This window comes from Condylura cristata, unplaced genomic scaffold, assembly GCF_000260355.1.
Source record: "Condylura cristata isolate star-nosed mole 26May11 unplaced genomic scaffold, ConCri1.0 scaffold00001, whole genome shotgun sequence".
NCBI classification, from domain to species: Eukaryota; Metazoa; Chordata; class Mammalia; order Eulipotyphla; family Talpidae; genus Condylura; species Condylura cristata.
The window spans coordinates 60,974,300-60,993,506 of NW_004567102.1; the positions used below are offsets into that span (position 1 = coordinate 60,974,300).

The 19,207-nt window shown below is 33.4% G+C and overlaps 1 protein-coding gene across 3 annotated transcripts in view; it reads left to right on the forward strand.

The window, feature by feature from the left end:
• CLVS2 (clavesin 2) overlaps positions 1-19,207 on the forward strand; it is a 68,468-nt gene that overhangs the window by 14,384 nt on the left and 34,877 nt on the right. The window lies entirely within an intron of this gene.

Consider the following 19,207-nt stretch of genomic DNA (forward strand, 5'->3'; position numbering starts at 1 on the left):
AAGGATTATGAAAGAAAGCTAAAGGAGAGAGTGGGAGTTTGTGATATGCATATCTAACTACATATATATACACACACATGTGGGTGATTACCTGAAATTTTTATCTGGATAATCAGAACAAGTAAGGCCTTTTGGATTACCTGAAATTTTTATCTGGATAATCAGAACAAATAAGGCCTTTTGGATTTTTATTATTAGATATTTAGGTACCTTTTGGTTTGTTTTCTTTTCCCTTCCTGTGTATTTTGCTTAATTGCCTAAAAAATGCTTCATTATTCCATTTAACCTGGTGAATTTGGAATCTGGCCAGCAATTTCTTCATGTTATCTAAAAAACTGGTGGGAAATTAATCATTAGGATTTTTTGGTTTCTAAGATAAGGAATCACTACAAATTGAAGTGTGTGTGTATCTCTCTCTGTGTATAAAATTCCATAGACATATAGAATTTAACTGGTTGGGATTTATATAATGTACAATCAGTTATTATTTAGTGACACATTTTTTTATTTTGTGTGCAGTAATTAAGGATTAAATATTAAGTTTTAAAAAATATTTGCAATTTAATTCTTGAGTGACATTAGTTAGCATTACCTAAATTGATGGCGGCTAACCTCCTAAAAATTGGTCACTTTCTGAACAGCAGAGCATTTAACTAAATTGATTTCATAGTTTGAATTTTTCATTTGGAGCGATAAGTCACTATGATCCTTTTTCTCTTATCAGCCTTTCCCATCACAGGTTTTCTTCTCTTGGTGAGTCAGCCTTGTCCTTGTCTTATTTTGAACAACACCTTTTTCCCCCCTAACTCCACAGAGACAGTTACTAAGGGTTAGGAGAGAGCATTGGATGACACATTTGGAAATATGTATATGAGGTATAAAACCCTTTCCAATTCTGTCCCGTTGCCAACAGTGTATAAAGAGTTCTGCCCTTTGTAAATAAAATATGTTACCACCATTCATGTTACCATACAATGGTGACCTGTCCTTTTAGAATTTGTGTCACTGTTTAACCTGCATCTTTCTCTTTGTGCTAGGCATAGGTTAAGCTTCCAGTGGCATGAAGGGCTGGAGGAATGCACTTTATTCCTAAGAAATTTAAAATTTACCTCAAGGGTAGGCTCAATGTTTTGTTATTTGCCAGCTCACATACACTATGAAGACTTTGAGCAGTAATGTGAAAAGTCAGCACAGGAGTAGAAACAGACAACTCAGACATTAGCCAAGATGACCATCAGAAGTTCTTAAGTATATGTGCCAGCACAACAAGCATGAGAGAATACGCCTCTGTGCTTGTGTTTAGAGGTGGGGATGCCCCCAGACAGCTGGAACCTGCATGACTACACACAGAAAGTGCCTTGTCTTTATTCCTCACGTATTTCTCAGCCCCTTCCTTTCTCTCAAACCCAACACTGAGTAAACTACTAATTCCTTCTTGTTGCCAACTGGAAAGCCACTTAAAAGAAGGAAACTCTTATTGTTTACTAGTTAATACATTTTGAAGCGTTACTTACTTTTGAACTCACATTTTCTCCAGCTCGTGTTGGTGTTTTAAATGCTTTAGATCTATGTTTCTATTAGTATATCTATCTGTGTCTACATCTACATATATAGAACCAATGACAGTTGCAAATATTTAAGAGGTGCTAAGTTGTTCTATTATGGTGTGCTGAATTTCATATTTAGTCTTACATGAAAATAACCTTTTCTGACTTTTCTAGTAAGTCAAGCCTCTGTTGTACTTTGCGTTTACTATGTGAGAAATATTGGTATGTTTCATGAAGAGCATGAATAAACATTTTTTGAGGTGAACGTAAAACTATGAAATGTATGAAGAAAAGATACACGCAGAATTTGGGTTACTAAAAACACCTACAACCATTGCCACGCCACCAATACTACCATGGTAATAAGCCCTTTTTAGTGAGCTCAGTCAGGGAAATTATGAGGGGAGAATATTTTTAGTAACACAGATACAAGATAATTTGTGTAATGCCATGATTCTGTTAAAATGTGTTACTTTTATTAGGTAAACAAAAATATTCTAGAAAGTGGAAGCAAAAATAAAAAATGGCTATGAGTAGGTCTGTTTTAGAGAGAGAAAAAAAACCTTTAATGATTTATATTATTATTGGGCTATAATTATGTGTTGAAGAGGTTCTATTTCTCTCCTTCCTAAGGTGACATTATGTTTTGTCCATGCACACACATCCACTTCCCTTTTCCTCAAACAAAGAAGTATTTGAGTAACATGGCTAAAGAGAGCACCTTGGATAAAAGCACACAGAATATAACCATAAGATCCACACATGATCATGGAATAGTGACTGGAGACATAATGGGAAAGGGTTGAAATCAAACTTTGCAGACAGGTAGACATGGGTTTGGATGGCAACGTTGCTTTGTTTCAAATACTTGGTCACACCACTTGAATTGTTTGAAACTTACTGTGTTCCTTTACATCAGTTTTAAAGTATTATTTTAGAAATGATGCATTGCACTTATCTGGTGATGTGAATGTTTAAAATAATTGACATGGACATGCCTGTGACTTCCCTGGGCTCTTTAGACATAGTGCACTTGGGGTAGGAAAGTGACAGGTGGCTCTTCTGCTTTAGAAATATCTCTCATCTAGGAGAATGAACTCAGGTGCGTGGAGAGAGTGATGAGATCTAGAAAACCCCCAAACTAGAATCAAGTTTATAGATTCCGTTTGCTACGACAGGAAATGGAATGTCAGCGAGTTTGATGCACTTATTCAAACTTTTCTCAACTGACATCAAGCTGGAGTCATGGTGGTCTGAATTCAAAGATCAGTATGTTTCCAGAGCTGTGCCTAAGAAAAACTGGGTCAACACAGTTTAGATGTAATTTCCTCTTTCATGCTGAAATTCTCACAATTTTAAAGATGAGAAATTTGCCTATTGGGATAGTATAATTTTAGTGGAGTGGAAAATGGTGGGGCTGTGATATTACAGTTTTTGTAAAACCAAGTGATAGATTTGTTCACTAAGTGATCTCCTTGAGAAATTGACAAGTTTCTAGTACCCTGGATGGAGGCCAAAGAGAATTTTTATCCACACAATCACAACTTAATGAAACATTATGATATTGGTCCAAAGTAATTCTGTGTTTTCTTTGTGAAGAATCTTCAAGTGTTTCTTAAAAAATGAAATGCATTAGACATTGTTAGCAACATAATATAGTTCTATAATGTATAAGAGGCAGCACCATAAAGTTTTCAGACTTTAGTAAAAAAAAAAAAAGAGAGAATGTTGTCTTGCTACTTACAAGAAGTTAATTGATTAGGGTAGTCATAGTAACAGGAAACATCTTAGACAATCAATATAAGATTAAGTGGATGGGATTTGCAGACTCTACGATATCTGCCTGAGAAGCCAATTAAAACATAATTTTTTTGCAAATACATGAAACAGCCTAGGTTGTTTGCATTATGTGTTTGTTGCTGTATATTTCCTTGTAAAATACTACCATTCTTAAAATTGTAGCAGTAAAATAACTCAAAATTTTTAAAATGTAGACTCCTTATTTATGAATTTAAAAAGCATATTCCTAAACATAACTCTATGACTTGCTGCCCTTTGTGTACCCATTATCTGTGTGACCTCTGTGCTGCAATGTCTTTGCACTTTGATTTTATGATTTCACAGCAATCCCCAAACTGCAGCTGCTGAAAAGTACATAATGTTGTCAAGACATGGCTTGTTGGCAAAGGGATTCACTGTAAAAAGGAACTGAATAGCCCTTTGAATTGGTACATAAGACTCAGATGTAGGGCCATCACAGAATGCCTACATCAGTGCCAGATAGTGTTAGAGCTTTTACTAAGTAAGGCTTGTGTAAGAATGAATAATATGTAATCAATTCACAGCACTTAATGCAACCCTTTCTTTTGACTCAAGTGTCCAGTGTTACAAGCAGTGACCAGTCTGCTAGCTCTCAGAGCTCTGGTCATTCATGTGGAAGGCTGAAAGTCCTGCAGCTACAAATTCTGGCTCTGATTCTTTGGAAGCACAGTTCTACCTAGGGGATCCTGCCAAAAACATGCTAATGACTTGGAACATCTCTGTCCAAAGCTAGTGGGTGAGGAGCTCCATTAACTCCAGAGTAGCAGTAATTTATTCAGTCCTTCAAATCCTACCTGCAATTTTTGCCATCTTTGAAATTGTGTGTGTGTGGGTATGATGGCAGTACTGAAAAGGAACTCTGAGATACTGAGTAAATCAGGGTTTCATAATTAAACAAAATGTCTGTGCTTTGTAACAGTGTTCTTTACAATGGTTGTTCACCTGTCAATATGTTTTAGGTATACAATGCTTTGGACAATAGTAGAAACATCTTGTATATAGGCTACCTTGTAAACTTAACATAGCATTTTGGTTTTTTGATGTGAGGAGGTTAAAATAATGCCATCTTGTAAAAATGAACATAGCTTATGAACTGTATTCATTTAGACGGTCTGAAGGTGGAATCTTTTATTTCCACATTTTGTATGCACAGGCAGAACCATATTGGGAAACAGTGACAAGACCAGTGTGTAAAAAAAGTGACATTTTTTCCATCACATGCAAAGCTGTCTGAGCTAAGTGTGCTTCCTTTCAGTTGTTACTTAACCTAAAACAAAGTGAGTGAAAACCCTAAACTTGCTTCTAATTCATGGTGTGAGAGTGTGGTGGTTTGACTGAGAGGTTTAGTCCCCAGAAGTAGGACGTTGGGAATCTTTTTTAAAAGCTAACAATAGGCATGTAAAAACTATATATAATATTAAGTTCAGCAAGCAGACTAAAGATTATATAATCTTTGGTAATGGGCTAGAATAATTCTATATATACAAATACACACAACACACACATATACATATATATGTGTATATATCACTATATTTCTTATATTCAAATTGTTTATTTCTCTTAATTGATAGCTAAATATTTAAAATGTCCAGTTGTAGAAAGTGGGTGTAGACCATGACAAAAAATGAAGACATGAATGCTGTTGAGTTATGTAACATATACTTATTGAATTAGAGATCATCAATAATTATTGATAAAATTTAACAGCTCTACATTTTCAACCACTGGAAAAGAGACTAGTTATCATATTGTTTCAATTAACTGAAGCAACAAAAGGGAAAGGAGCTAATAGCAACCTTTTGATTTGAGTCTTTGAGAATGATAAATGAGTAGAGAAAGTAATTACTTATAATGAGAAACTGAATAAACCTTATGAGCTATTTGCATTTCATTTTGCTGGCTGTGTTTAGACATGTCCTGAACTAGAGAACAGAAAGGTAAGTAACTGCAATTTCTCTTATCCTTTTTTTCGTAGCAGTATAAGTGCTTCTTGATATATCCTTTTCTCCCTGTGGAAATTCATTTTCTTTCACTCTATTTTATACCAAAACTGCATAATGTGAACGTCCATTTATCCTTTTTAAACACTAGTTTAAATGCAGTGGCATACTTAAATTTTTTTTTTGTCTTATCCCTCAGTAGTATTCTTGCTATATTATCTTTAAGATTTATTTGAAATTAAAATACTCTTTTTCCTTCACTTTAATTATTCTGAGAATTTGTCTTTAATGGGCTTAGTTTTCTTCATATCTGTAACAGGAGAAGCTGCAGTAAACTCTGAAGAGGAATGTCTCCCTTGGTTTATATTGGACATATTACTATTGGACATATAATTAAGAATGTGTATTTCTTTGGTCTAAAGTCAACTACATTTTGAAAATCCCCGTTTATTGGAATTTTAAGATGTGGATGAGTGGAAGGTAGTTACATATGGTAATGTCAGGTGTTGTAGCAAAAAAACAAAATGTGTACTTTGGGTTCAATTATCTCACCATGAAGTACAAAGGGTACTTCTGATTAGCGACCTTACATTTCTTAGTAAGTCAGTGAATCACATTTCTTCAAGTGTGTTGCCATAGCACTTTATACATATGACTTCCAATTTTATACATGTGACTTCCAAGGTCACTTTGCTCAATTTCAGTCCATTTCTGTAGGAGGTGCTCAAGTGTGGGAGAATCACATATGATATAGTTTCTTATGGACAAAATCCAAATAGAATGTGCTTTGTTTTCTTTGACATTCATTTGGCTAGAACTCAGTCAAAAGAACCTTTGTAAGTACAATGGATGGGAAGGAATGTATTATAAGGTGATTCTAGGAAGAGAAATGGTGGTGATATTATACTCTCATTCACAGTGCTGATTCCTTAAAATAAATGTGATGATTTTTCAGTCAGCTCTTTATAGCATGTTTTACTTATGTTCTCTGAAAGGAAGAGGTGATAATTAGTGTTTCAAGGAAGTTTAATTCCAACATTCAAACACAACAGGATAAATACATCTTTACTACAATGGATTCTGTGTACAAACTATAATCTCTCTACCTGATTAGTTTTGCCTAGATATTGGGTTGGGGCAAGGCAGTTTCTGTTGCTGGGTCATTATAACTATATTCCTATAGTAAATGTAGCATAGTTGTGATCCAGTCAGTTCAACTCTCATGAAATTTTCTGACTCTTCTAAGATGCTGAAATTTCCCAATGTATTAAATTTAAAAAGAGAAAAAGGTCAACTGTTCTTCTGCAGTTTATTATTATTTTTATTTTCCTCTGTAGTTTATACTATACCCAGGACAACTGTAGTGCTGTGTTGTTGCTTGTCTTTCAAGTTAGAAATTCTTTGAATTGGGGATTTAAGTTTCACAAAATGAGAGCATGCTATTCTTTATTTTGTAGCCTATCTCTACAGAATAAAACTATTCTTTATATAAAGTACCCTAAATTAAGAAACTTACAGAAAATAATATTATCTGCTAAAAAAGAAACTTAAAAGAACTTCACTATGAAGTTTTAGTGCATAGATATGGAGAATAGGTTACTGTCAAATGTTGGGGTGTGGAGTCCATAAGTATTCACCATATGGATTGAGTGCTTTAAAAATCTGTTAAATTTTTACCCATTGTTTAATCATATAGTGAAAAACCTGCTAAGATAAATTTAATTTTAGTCAGTACAGAAATGCATAAATAAAAGTTACAATACACTACCTAGTTTTTAAAATCGTAATATATACTGTGCAGAAACCATATTTTTCTTGAATCTATTCCAGGAGCTCTTTCCTTTATTTTGTGGTATATTCCTCTGTTTTGCTAGGCCTATAATAGAACTGTTACCCTACAAATTTAAAAAAAAATTTACTCTTATGTTATATTAGCTGTGTCTTGGCTATGTTAAAGCCTTTGAATTCTTTTTTTTCCTTCTGTCTCCTTTTTTCCTTAATAGATTCAATCTATTTTTTTTTAACCTGGACAGTACAGGGAAGATAAAATTGTGGAGTATATTCTCTAAAATGTATTTATGCTGTTGGTTGACATTATGTTACATTGGTTGACATTTTTGATGGATATAAAAATATGGATTCAAAATAATTTTTATGATCATATTTTTAGATAAAACTGGCTTTGGATAAATTTTCTTACTTTGTAGGTACCTGTATTTTGCCTAAAATATAATTTAAAGTAATATTCCATTGTGTATATATACCACATCTCTTTGATCTAATCATTGGGTTTTGGACATTTAGTTTGTCTCATTTTCTTGGCTGTTGCTTATTGCAATAAATAGAAGAGTGCATGTTTCCTTTATAATTATTGTTTTTGTATTCTTTGGGTAATCCCTAGGAGTAGAATAGCTGGCATATATGGTAGATCTATTGTTAGTGTTCTGAAAAACCTCCACACAGCTCAGATTCTCACCAGAAAAGGGTTCTTTTTTTCTTAGCATACTATGATTAAAATCAATATTACCTCAATAGTTATAACTTAAGTAAGTATTCTAGAATCTGTCTTCATCTTAGGCATTTACAGGCATGTATCTGGGAGCAAATCTTTTAATGTATTCTTTGGACTAGTTAATCCTTTATTATAAAAGCAAAATTACTATTTTTCTTCTGAAAGTATTTTTTCCTACCAGTAAATTAGTTGTTAATGCATTATTTCACCTCCAGGTAGACCAAATATGTCTCATCCCTTGAAAGGTATCACTTCATGAAAGAATATTTTTAGTGTACAAAAATTCTGTATTATGTCATTGTCAAGAGATATACCTAAATCTTACAAGGAATAATAATAGTTCCTGGTAGATTAATATAGATAGACTCTGAAGTTTATTAATCCAGCTTATTTGCAATTGGGTAGTGATTCAGGCATATATGTAACTTTATCAGCTGATTTCAAACATAGACTTCAGAGCACTGCCCTCAGCCATCCTATTATTTATCTAAAATGTGTAAGAAAAACAAAAACATACAACAATTAGGGGTTGCTGCAGAGTTGGCAAATAAACTACTTTTAGTGGTCAATAGGCTTCCTGTCTTAACATTGGGTAGATGATCATCATAATTGGTTACTGCTGCATACTAAACTTAGAGAGGTAATATTGTTGGTGGGGGGAACAATCATATGAGGCTCTCTTCTAGTTTCATAAATATTTAACTATGAAAAGGGCTTTAACTCAAAGAACTTTAGTGCTACATAGATATCCAAGTAGATGTAGAATGAATTGGGCAGTACCATGGAGAGCTCATAGAAGTTCCATCCCTGTGATTTGTCTTCTTTGCTTTGCAGTTTTCTGGTTTTCTCTATTCATTAAGGTCACTGAGGGAGCATCCACCTCCACCCCCGTCTCTTAGAATAGGGGCAGCCCCCACAGAAGTAGAGATTCCCTCCATTGCCCTTGAGTTGCACGGTGTATATATTTGAGTCAACATATAATTTCATGTGGCCCAGGATTCTCCTTTTAAGACCTTTTCTTTCACTAGTTAGCTTCTAATTATAGAATTCTTTCCTGGAAGTTCATGTGTCAGCATTAGTATTAGAATCATTGCATTTCTTTCCTTTGTCTTGGAGGCCTCTCTGAATGCTATTTGTAACCTAGTTTTATAAACTCAAGCATTCTTAAGCTGGCCAGTGGAAGAAGTGACATTGATTTTTATTTCATCATGTAGTCATATAAGGGAAGAAAGAGATTGTCTATTTTAATCCAACTAAACTTTGGTAAATAATGTTTTGATTATCTTTTTTCTCCATAAAGAGTTGTTTGGAGAATAATTATAAAGAACTAGTCTCCTGACAACTGCTAGAGTAGATCAAAATTTAGAATCAAACATTCCTGGTCTAACTCTTGCTTTAGCCACATCAAGATTTCAATTTTAGATAGGCTATATAACTGTCCACAGTCTTTGTTATCACTTCTAAAAATTGAGATTAATAGATTCCACCTGGTATTATCATGAGGATTAAACAAGATGACATATATGAAAGAGATTATATGATACCTATCAGTGAAAGCACTTAGTGAACATCATCCTTGCTTATTCATTTCTTCCCTGTCTTATGCAAAAGAGAATATAAGTAAATTTATGTAATACAATTACTCCTCTATAGAAAAGTATAATTGTTATTCTTAAGTCTAATTTGGTGCATGATATCGAATTTATCAACTGAAGTTATGTGTTATGTGTGAGGAAGGTCACTCTTCCCTGTTTTCTGCAATGAGTGCACCTTTTAAAAACTCTAGGCAATTATCTCTTAGTAGCATGTAACCTTCTATTTGTTCTTTCAGTTAGTAAGATAATAGTCAAATATGATTACAATAAATATTGATACTTTGTAACACTTGATGCTCACTGGTTTATTCTCAGGAGTCATGACTCTGAATTTTCACTCTTGGGCATATCACAGATATTTTCTGTTATAATACAATGAAGCTATATAGATGTGTTTGATATACATACTTTTATAATCACAGTCACTATACATACCTCTCCTTAATGTTCTGAATAAGATGGTGAAGTCCTCAGTGACAAAACCAGCACTCAGTACAGCTAAATAACACATCAGATGGCTGGTAAGAGGATCATGCCAAGTTCTGAGTGGACTAAAAACATACTGTATATTTTCTACTTCTAAATCTTTCACCTATTGTGAAATAAGGTATACTTTTGGGATAGCTTATACAAAGCAGGGTACAAAATCTTAGTTATTTGAGAAATTCAGAGGAAAGAAATCCAGTGTAACAGAGAAAGTCAATGAAAACATACTGAGCAATGAAAATGAGAAGATTCAGAAATAGTATTTACCAAATACTGGCATTTCAACATCAAAAGTTACTTGGGTGCTATTATTTTGAATGGAAAATTTGGAGTGGAAGCCGTAAAGATCTGTGAGCCAGAGCTATGGTTGGTTGTTAAAGATTGTGTTCTTATGCAATAATAAATAATTGTAATAAATAATTATTGCTACCAAATAAATAAATGCAATAATAATAAATAAATAAACAATAGTAAGTATTTCTTAATATATTCAAAGAAAGGAAATCAAAATGAATGAACAGAGCTGTCCCCATAAGAACTTAGAATATTATGCCTTATTTCCTGACTGAGTCAGTTCTATGCTCATAATTCACATACTGACAGAGCATATAATTCTCATAAAGAGGGTCCCTACTACGCTAAATTACTTATGTGACAGGTTATCTTTTAATGATCAGGAGTAATATTTGCAAAGAGTTTGTAGTAATATGAGCAATATTTATGCAGTAAGTTAAATGAAATTTGTAATATAAACTGATTTGAAATTTGATAATATTTTTAATATATTTTTTAAAAGAAGAATACAATAGTTTTTTTAGGGAAGCAATGCTTATATGGGAGTTGTACGTCTATGATGAAATTTTCTTTTTTTCCACTTTGAGCATTTACCATTGGGATCATAGTATAATTTTATCAAAGAAAATTTTTATTTAAAAATCTCTCTATATATATGCAGTAAGAAAAAAAAAGCAAATTATTTAACAAGTAAATATAGCATGTGCCATGTCAAAAAGGTAAGCTTCTATTTTAAAATAATATTGTAGTTTTATGAGTAATTTAATAGACTCAGGCATCTGCAGTTCTTCATCTTAAGGAAATTATGCAGTGCTGATACTTATAGCTGTGATGGAGTAGATTTGGGGATCTAATGGAAATTTATAGCAACATCACAGAGAGTAGGGTCAGTGGAAATATAAATATGCTTTGTAGTAAAAGATCAGACATGCTTTAAAAAGCATGTTTTATAAGGACACCAGGCTGAATATGATTCATAATATTATGCTGATATACCCAGCATATACTTACCAATTTTTGGTAGACAGAAAAAAGAAAATTAAATTCACTTAAACAGCTATAAATAACCCTATTTTAAAATAATTTGATACAAATCTGAATAAGAGTACTGATTATTTAAGAGGCAAAAATTGGATAAAATTACACTTTACAAATAAAAGTGTCCTTTTTAAAACACATTATTTCTATCCGTCACTTATGCCACTTATATTGCTAAACATTCAGTAAATTAGAAAATAAATTTCATAGATAAAAATTGTTTAAACCATTTTGGCCCTTCCTGGTGGTGCAGCAGGTTAAAGCACAGCACTAAGAAGCTAAAGCCACTTTAGCATGAGTTCAATCCCCACCCCAAGGATGTGATCACTTGGTATGGCAGACCTCTCCTGACCCACCTGCTGCTCCCCTCATTGATCTGCCTGTTCTGCTCCCCACATTGTCTGTGGTGAATCCTCTCACCGCCCCTGCATCTCTAGTCTGTACCCCAGTTCTATATGCCTAAATAAATCTTTTTAAAAATTGTTTAACAATTCAAACAGGGAATTATGCACTAGGGAGTTATGGTACATGGAATAAAATGTAAGAAAGGTTTATGAAACAATTGAAAATGATCTAAATCTTCAAGAATGACAATTTGTATATGCAGAGAGATGTAGTAGGGAGGAAAAAAGCAGAGCTAAGATGTACAGAGGTGAAAGTTCACATATTTGCATTTTAGATATGTAATGAGTATAGGCAGTCTGATATGAAGGGTTGATAGGTGGTAGGCAAGAAAGATGAACTGAAGAGATGTGATAGGTTACAATAAAATGGAATGGACTACATCTATTTTTTGTAGTATAAATTGGAGAATCAATGAATACTTTGGGTGAAAGAACTAATCATAAAACATGGTCAATAGAAAAATTCATGTGTTATCACTTATCTGTTCATTATTTCTTCCTGCATGAATAAAATAGGGTAATATTAAATAAAGAAGTTGGAAAAAAGGAAGAGAAGTTTAGGGGAGTTTTATATAGTAATTTAAGGTAAAGGTGCTGGAAGTATAGACAAATACGTGAAGTTATGAAAGGGAGGATAATTTTTGCCTACTACCTTTCCAGTCTACATTTTATTATGTCCTCATTTAAATCTTTGTTACATCTTATCTTGGTCTTCTGAAAGAAAGATCAGTGGTCTTGTCTCCAGCCTGACTGTGCAACTTGGTGATGGGTTGTGTTTCTAGACCATGATCTTATCACCAAACATTCTCCCCCACACCATGTCTTTATAGTTCCCTTTATAAGTCTCCATTATGCCATGTGTGCTTGGAGCTCATCAGGCTTACCTAAATAGAACAAGTCAGGGGTTTTGGTAAGGCAATAGCTTGAGACCTAGATTATAATTCTTTCAAACATATTCTTGAGGGCTCTCCCTGGTACACAATGGGTTAAATAAAGCACAGCATTATGAAGCTATTGTATCCACTGCAGCTGTGAGTTCGATCCCTGCCCAAAGGTGACCCACATGGCAAGGCAGACCTCTCCACACCCGCCCGCTGCTCCCCTCAGCAGTTTACTTTGTCAGGCTGCTTGTTCTGCTCCCCACTCTGTCTCTGGTGAATCTTCTCACTCAGCACACCTCTGGCCTGCACCTCAGTTCTGCATGCATATATAAATAAAACTTAAATATATATATATATTCTTGAGAAAAAAATAATTTATTATTTGTGGAAAATATTTTGGGAAAACAGTTTTTGGAAATTTTATATTTACATTTGCTCAAGATCTAATGATACATGTTGGCATATTGTATTTCACACTTAATTTTTTTTTAAAGATTTATTTATTTGTACAGAACTGGGGTACAGGCCAGAGATGCAGAGGGTGAGAGGATTTACCAGAGATAGAGTGGGGAGAAGAACAGGCAGATCCACGAAGTACACTGGATGAAGTACACTGCTGAGGGGAGCAGCGGGCGGGTCAGGAGAGGTCTGCCTATCCTCCAGGGCAGGCGAGGATAGAACTTATGCGGAAATGGCTTAAGCTTCTTAGTGCTGTGCTTTAACCCACTGCGCCACCAGGGAGGGCCACACACTTAAATTTTTAAGGGATATAAATTCACAATTGAATATTTCATTATTTTATAGACTTTATAGACTAATAATTAAGTGCAAGTGAATTGAAGGAAAATGATTATTAAAGTATCAAAGAACATCCTAATGTGATCATTTTTATTCAATTTTATTTCTTGATATTTTGTGTTATACTTTATTGTACTTTTTTCATTCTAGAAAGATATAATTTGGTTTTAATAGGCACACAACACAGGAGTACATATTATATTAGATGCTTTATGCTTTACAGAAAAACTTAGCATAGCATTTCTAGAATTTTAGAATCTCAGTATTTGAAAGAATCTTAGAAATCACACAGGTCACTTTACATAAGAAATACTTTTGTTGTAGTCTAAAGAGGCAATTATGCAATTTCTATAAATATACATTCAGAAAATTTCCTATCAAATACCTCAGCTCTTCTTAAATTCAGCTAAAATGTGACCCTAAATCTTGTACTCATTAACACTTATGACAAATTTTGAGTACAGGATTGTTGACATGTTACACAGTATAATGTCTTGTATATAGCAATATCAGAAAAACATAGATTGTCACTTTGAACAGTTGAAACTACCTGATTTTTTCATATTTTAATTTTTGTGTCCAAATACATAGGGCCTGTTCCTTCATCCCTTTCTCTCATGACTTAGTTTCTCAATAGTGTATCAGTATGATTGCCTTCTTTTAAATTAAAAAAAAAGTCAGTTTATCCCTAAGTAGAAAAATAATTACTCAACATGTGTTATTCCACATATTTCCCACTATTGGAAAATAGTGAACTTAATAGCTAAAGGTGAACATAACCTAAAATCACAAGTACAAATAACTTACCAAAAGGGAAGAAAGGAAAAGGAATTTTTATCTTTTAGGGAAGTAATTAAGAAGAAACATATGTGTAGAAAGGAAAGGTCTACAAGAATTTTGAAAGAGAGGAAATGCATTGATCAAAGCATGATAAGCTGGAGAACAGTTAAAGGGAAGAAATGGTATGAATATATACATGATTTGGTATGAACAACTGAGTCAATTTACTTATATTTTACCATTCATGTAGAAATAAAGTTGCAAAAGTTAGTTGCCACCTGAAACTAGAGGGTATGAATGCTACTCTAAAGTTCAAATTTTTTTGTGACCATGTTACATTTTTTACTTGACAGAAGAAATATATTTCAATGGATAGATCTAGTGGACCTATGATAAAGGATGGAAACAGAAGAAAGAATTCTAACATTCTAACAGTGTAATATGCTGTTGGTTCACTTTAATCTAGTCTACCATGTGTCTAATAAAAATGCCTTATGATGGAATTCATAGATGCCAAGGGACCTGTGCATTAAAACACAGATTGATGAAGCAGTTTTTGTCAAAAGTAGTGAGAATAGTTGTCATGAATCATCTCCATGGAGAATGATTGTTAAGCTTGGCGATGCATCATTCTCTCTTTAAAAAATGCTCAGAACTTCTGCACACTGGATATTTAGCAAACCATATAAACAGAGCAGAGTTCCAGCTCTGTCAAATATCGGCTAATGCCAACTGTCAAAACTGACATTTGCTTGTGAAAACAAAGGCCACCCAATAGAGAACCCCAACATGACAGAGTTTTTTTTAGCTGGTACCTAATAGAGCAAGGGCATGAATATGATTCTAAATTTCAAAGTTTTTCTGTGACCATGTTAAGTTCTGATTTGACAGACATTATAATTTGGCACCATCAATCACATCATGTTTCTTTTGAAATAGACTTTTAAATAGACTGTTAATAAAAGTGTATAAATTTAGTTCTTTTCTTGATCAGTTCTGTCTATGCCTGATCTTTGATTTCATTTCTGGTCCTGTGGAGCTATTATAGAAACATGTAAGAGATAGGATTCTTGAATTCATTGAGTAATGTTTTATCTTCAATGGAGTCCCAGTTATCCACACGCTTTATCTCCTATTCTGCTTTAATGTTCTCAGTGCTCTAGAGGTGAGAAGCAGGAATGAGTCATTTTGAAGTCAAGCTTTATGTCACCTACAGGTATACAAGTTCAGACTCATGTCTGAATGCCTGGAGATGTGCTCACTCCCTGCTGACTAAGCATAAAGGTCACCTTATCGCCAGCAATATTTTCCGCACATCTGCTTTCCTTTATCCCTCTCCATGGCTTTATCCTGGACTTTGCTGTCAAGGTAATATCAAAATGGAGCCAACTGTGCAGATGCAAATATCAGCTCATCATTTCTTCTTTATGTTAATACCTGAAACTAAAATTAGCTCCATCAAGTTATGTGGGGTAGATATCAGGAACTTAAATATTATTTTTCTTTGCTATGCATTAGGATGGGGCCAAAATAAGAATGAAATTAGTTCTGCCTGAAGAATTATCATTTAGCTCATCACAGAGCAAAGGAAAGAAAAAATGCTGTCATGTTGGGTTTCTCTATTGGGTCATCTTTGTTTTCACAAACAAATGCCAGTTCTAGCTCCAGCTCACATAGCTGCTAAAAAATCACATGAACTTTTACATAACGCTTTCTAGAAGATTGTCAGGGAGCACAACTCCAAGTTCTGTTGTTAAATTACACTGGACATATATACAGTCTACTAGTAGCACATTTTTTATTGTGGTAATTTCATTAGTGAATCTTTTGATGTTATTCTTCATTTTTTGGTATTTGACACCTGAAAAAATGTTATATTGAGTATGGTATTTATTTCATCATTAAAAAATAACATATAGGGGCTCATAATTAAAGGCAAAATTCCTCTTCCCACTGTTGAATGCCAGGTTCTTGTAGCCACACCTTCATGAAATTCTTTCTACTCTTTTGTTATATATCTTTGGCTCATTTTGGTTTATACTTTTTGTGTTGGCATCACTTTTTTGGGGAGTTTAAAGATTTCAAAATAATATTTACCTCACATAAGTGAAATTTTTGAAATAACAAGCAAGTATTTTAGCTTTTTCTATTTCCTTGAAAATTTATCTTTTAGAGAGAAAAAAAGGGTTATATTAAAAATGTATTGATATTCTGAAAAAAGCAAATTTTGTTCTTTTTTCCTTAAATTTATTCAGCAGTAATAATGTTAGAGCGATAAATGTTAGAATGGAGAACTGTTAGAAGGAAAGACAAAGATCAATGGAGCAGAATAAAACATTCAGAAACAGACTTACACAAATAAACCCAACTGATTTCTGACAAAAGTGCCAGAACAATTCAATGGAAGTAGTGTAACTTTTTCAATAAGTGATGCTGGCAGTAATTGGACATTTGCAGGCAAAAAAAAAATCTTAAACATCAAACTATATGAAAATATTAACACAAAATGGATTTGTGTTGTGTAATTAAATCTAAAACACAAAAGTAGAAAACTTCTGGAAAAAAATAGAAGAAAAACTTTGAACTCTATGGCTAAGCAAAAAATGCCTTAGACTGGATGGCAAAAGTACTATCTATAAGCAAAAATTTAATAAGTTAAACCTTATCAAATATAAAAAAACATCTTTGGGAAATCACTTATTGAAAGAATGAAACACTACAAACTAGGAGACAACCTCTGCATTCACATACATTAAAAAAATACATACAAATAACCTTTAATAAGTCAACAATAAATTTTCATTTCAATAATAAAGTGAGCAAAACACAGGAGCAGATATTTCACTAAGGAGGACATTAGATAACAAATAGGCACATGAAAAGATGTTCAACATCTTTGCTATTAGGACAATGCAAGTAGAAGCCAATAAGATCTTTCTGCATACTTATTAGAAAGGCTAAAATAAAAGATAATCTACTGAATTGGCAAAAACATAGAGAATCTAATCTCATAAACACTGCTGGTGGGAAGGTAAAATGGTATATCCACTTTGAAAAACAGTTGTCAGTTTTCTATAAATAAAACATGTGGCCTTATGATCAGCAGTTGTACTCTGAAGCATTTTATTACAGAGAAATGAAAACTTATGGCTAACAAGCTTATATTAATACAAAAATACATGAATCTTCATAATAACTCTGTTCACCAAAACTTGGCAACATCTTGAATATTCTAAGATTAGTGAATGGTTAAAACTGTGGTATATTCATAGCATACTATTTAGCAAATGAAGAGGAAATTTTTTATATCAAGGTCATTTTGCTAAATAGGAAAAAGCATTCTCAAATGTTATGTACTGTGTGATTCTATCTATAAGCAATTCTTAAAATAACAAAACTGTAGAGGTGGACAGCAGACTAATGGTTACCAGAGGTTAGGGATTGGTGTCAGATGAGTAAGGTGTGACTTTGATGAAGTAGCATAAGAATCCCTCTTGTCCCTTGAATGTGGTACTGGTTACAGAAAGCTGCATGTTTGCAGAACTGGTACCATCTAGATAGGCTCTATGAATTCTACCACGGTCAATTTCCTGGTTTTGACAGTTATTTGTAGTAAAGTACCTCTAACAGGCAGCATCACGTACCAAGGACCTCCCTGTTCAGTTTCGTAAAACTTCTGTGAGTCAACATTATTTCAACATTTAAAAATCAGTAAATAAATAGATTGATACAAGTTTCTTTTATATGGTGAAAATATCAGAGTCTGCTTCTCTCCCCCAGCATCATGCCAATATAGTTAAAATAATAAATACTTGTTCTATGGGAAAAAAGGCATTTTTATTATCCTTTTTGAAGAACACCGCAGGATAAGATTCAGAAAGTAATTTTATTTTGCATCATTAAAAGAAGTTAGGCATTTTGTTGCTGCTTACTTTGGGTTTGATTATATATGTACATCTATAGCAAAAATAATATTGAAACAATACATGTAAAATTCTTCAAATTTACTTCTTTGTTAACATTTGCATGTAAAGGCTCTTTATTGATTTTACTTAAAATGAGGGGATTATTTTTTAAGTTAGTAAGTTAACCTTAAAGTGAAACTTTTTATCAGATAAAAGTGTACATGCATGGACAGGAGCATAGGTAAGACCTGCATTGAAAGAATAGAGCGTATGGTTAAAAAAGGGAATATCATAAAAATATGATCCAATAACAACCATGTGGATAGGTTCAGGGAAGCTTTTGAGATCAAGATTTTGTAGAAAAGTGTAATTCTCTGTTTTGACTTCAAAGTTTCTGTAATCCAACTAAACTGCAACTCACAGTTGAGCCACTATCACTTCTAAAAACTAAAATGTGACATTCAATAAAATTGTGTAGTTCAAAACGACATCTGATATGTCACATACTACATTGTTTAAAATGACATATATTGTCTTAGTTTTGGGTTGTGTCAAATAGATCGTTTACACAAGTATGTTCAGTTATGTTTCAAGGATGGGCAAAGAGCAAGGGATAGAATCAAATTTTACTTTTATTCAATAATTGGAAGGAAGCAGGGTAACTAGGGAATCCTCTTAGCCATGCAAGCAAACCCACATATACACAACAAAGTTGGAAGCAACATTGATTTATTCAGAAAATCTGTGCTGTCTTGAGGATTTTTTGCAACTAGTGATGTGACTACACTGGACTTTTATATATATATACATGTATGTATGTATGTATGTATGTATGTATGTATGTATGTATGTATGTATGTGTTGTGTGTGTGTCATTATCAAGATTTTGAAAAGAAAGGCTGCATATGTGTGTAGTTACCCTGATGTGTTTGGACATATAGACATGACTTTATATATTGTTCATGCAGATTGTCACACCAAAGACTAATATGAACTCTCCAGTTCTCTTATAAATTTCAAGTGTGACTGTAGACATTAAATACATAATAATACCATGGAGAGATAGTACGACCTCCACATTGGCATCTCTACTAAAGTGAAGTGCATGATGGTTCAACACCTAGTTGGAACTTACTTCTTATTCAGGAGCTATGTTTGTAGGAGAACTGTGAAAGAAAATGTTGGGAATTGCCAACATAGTCA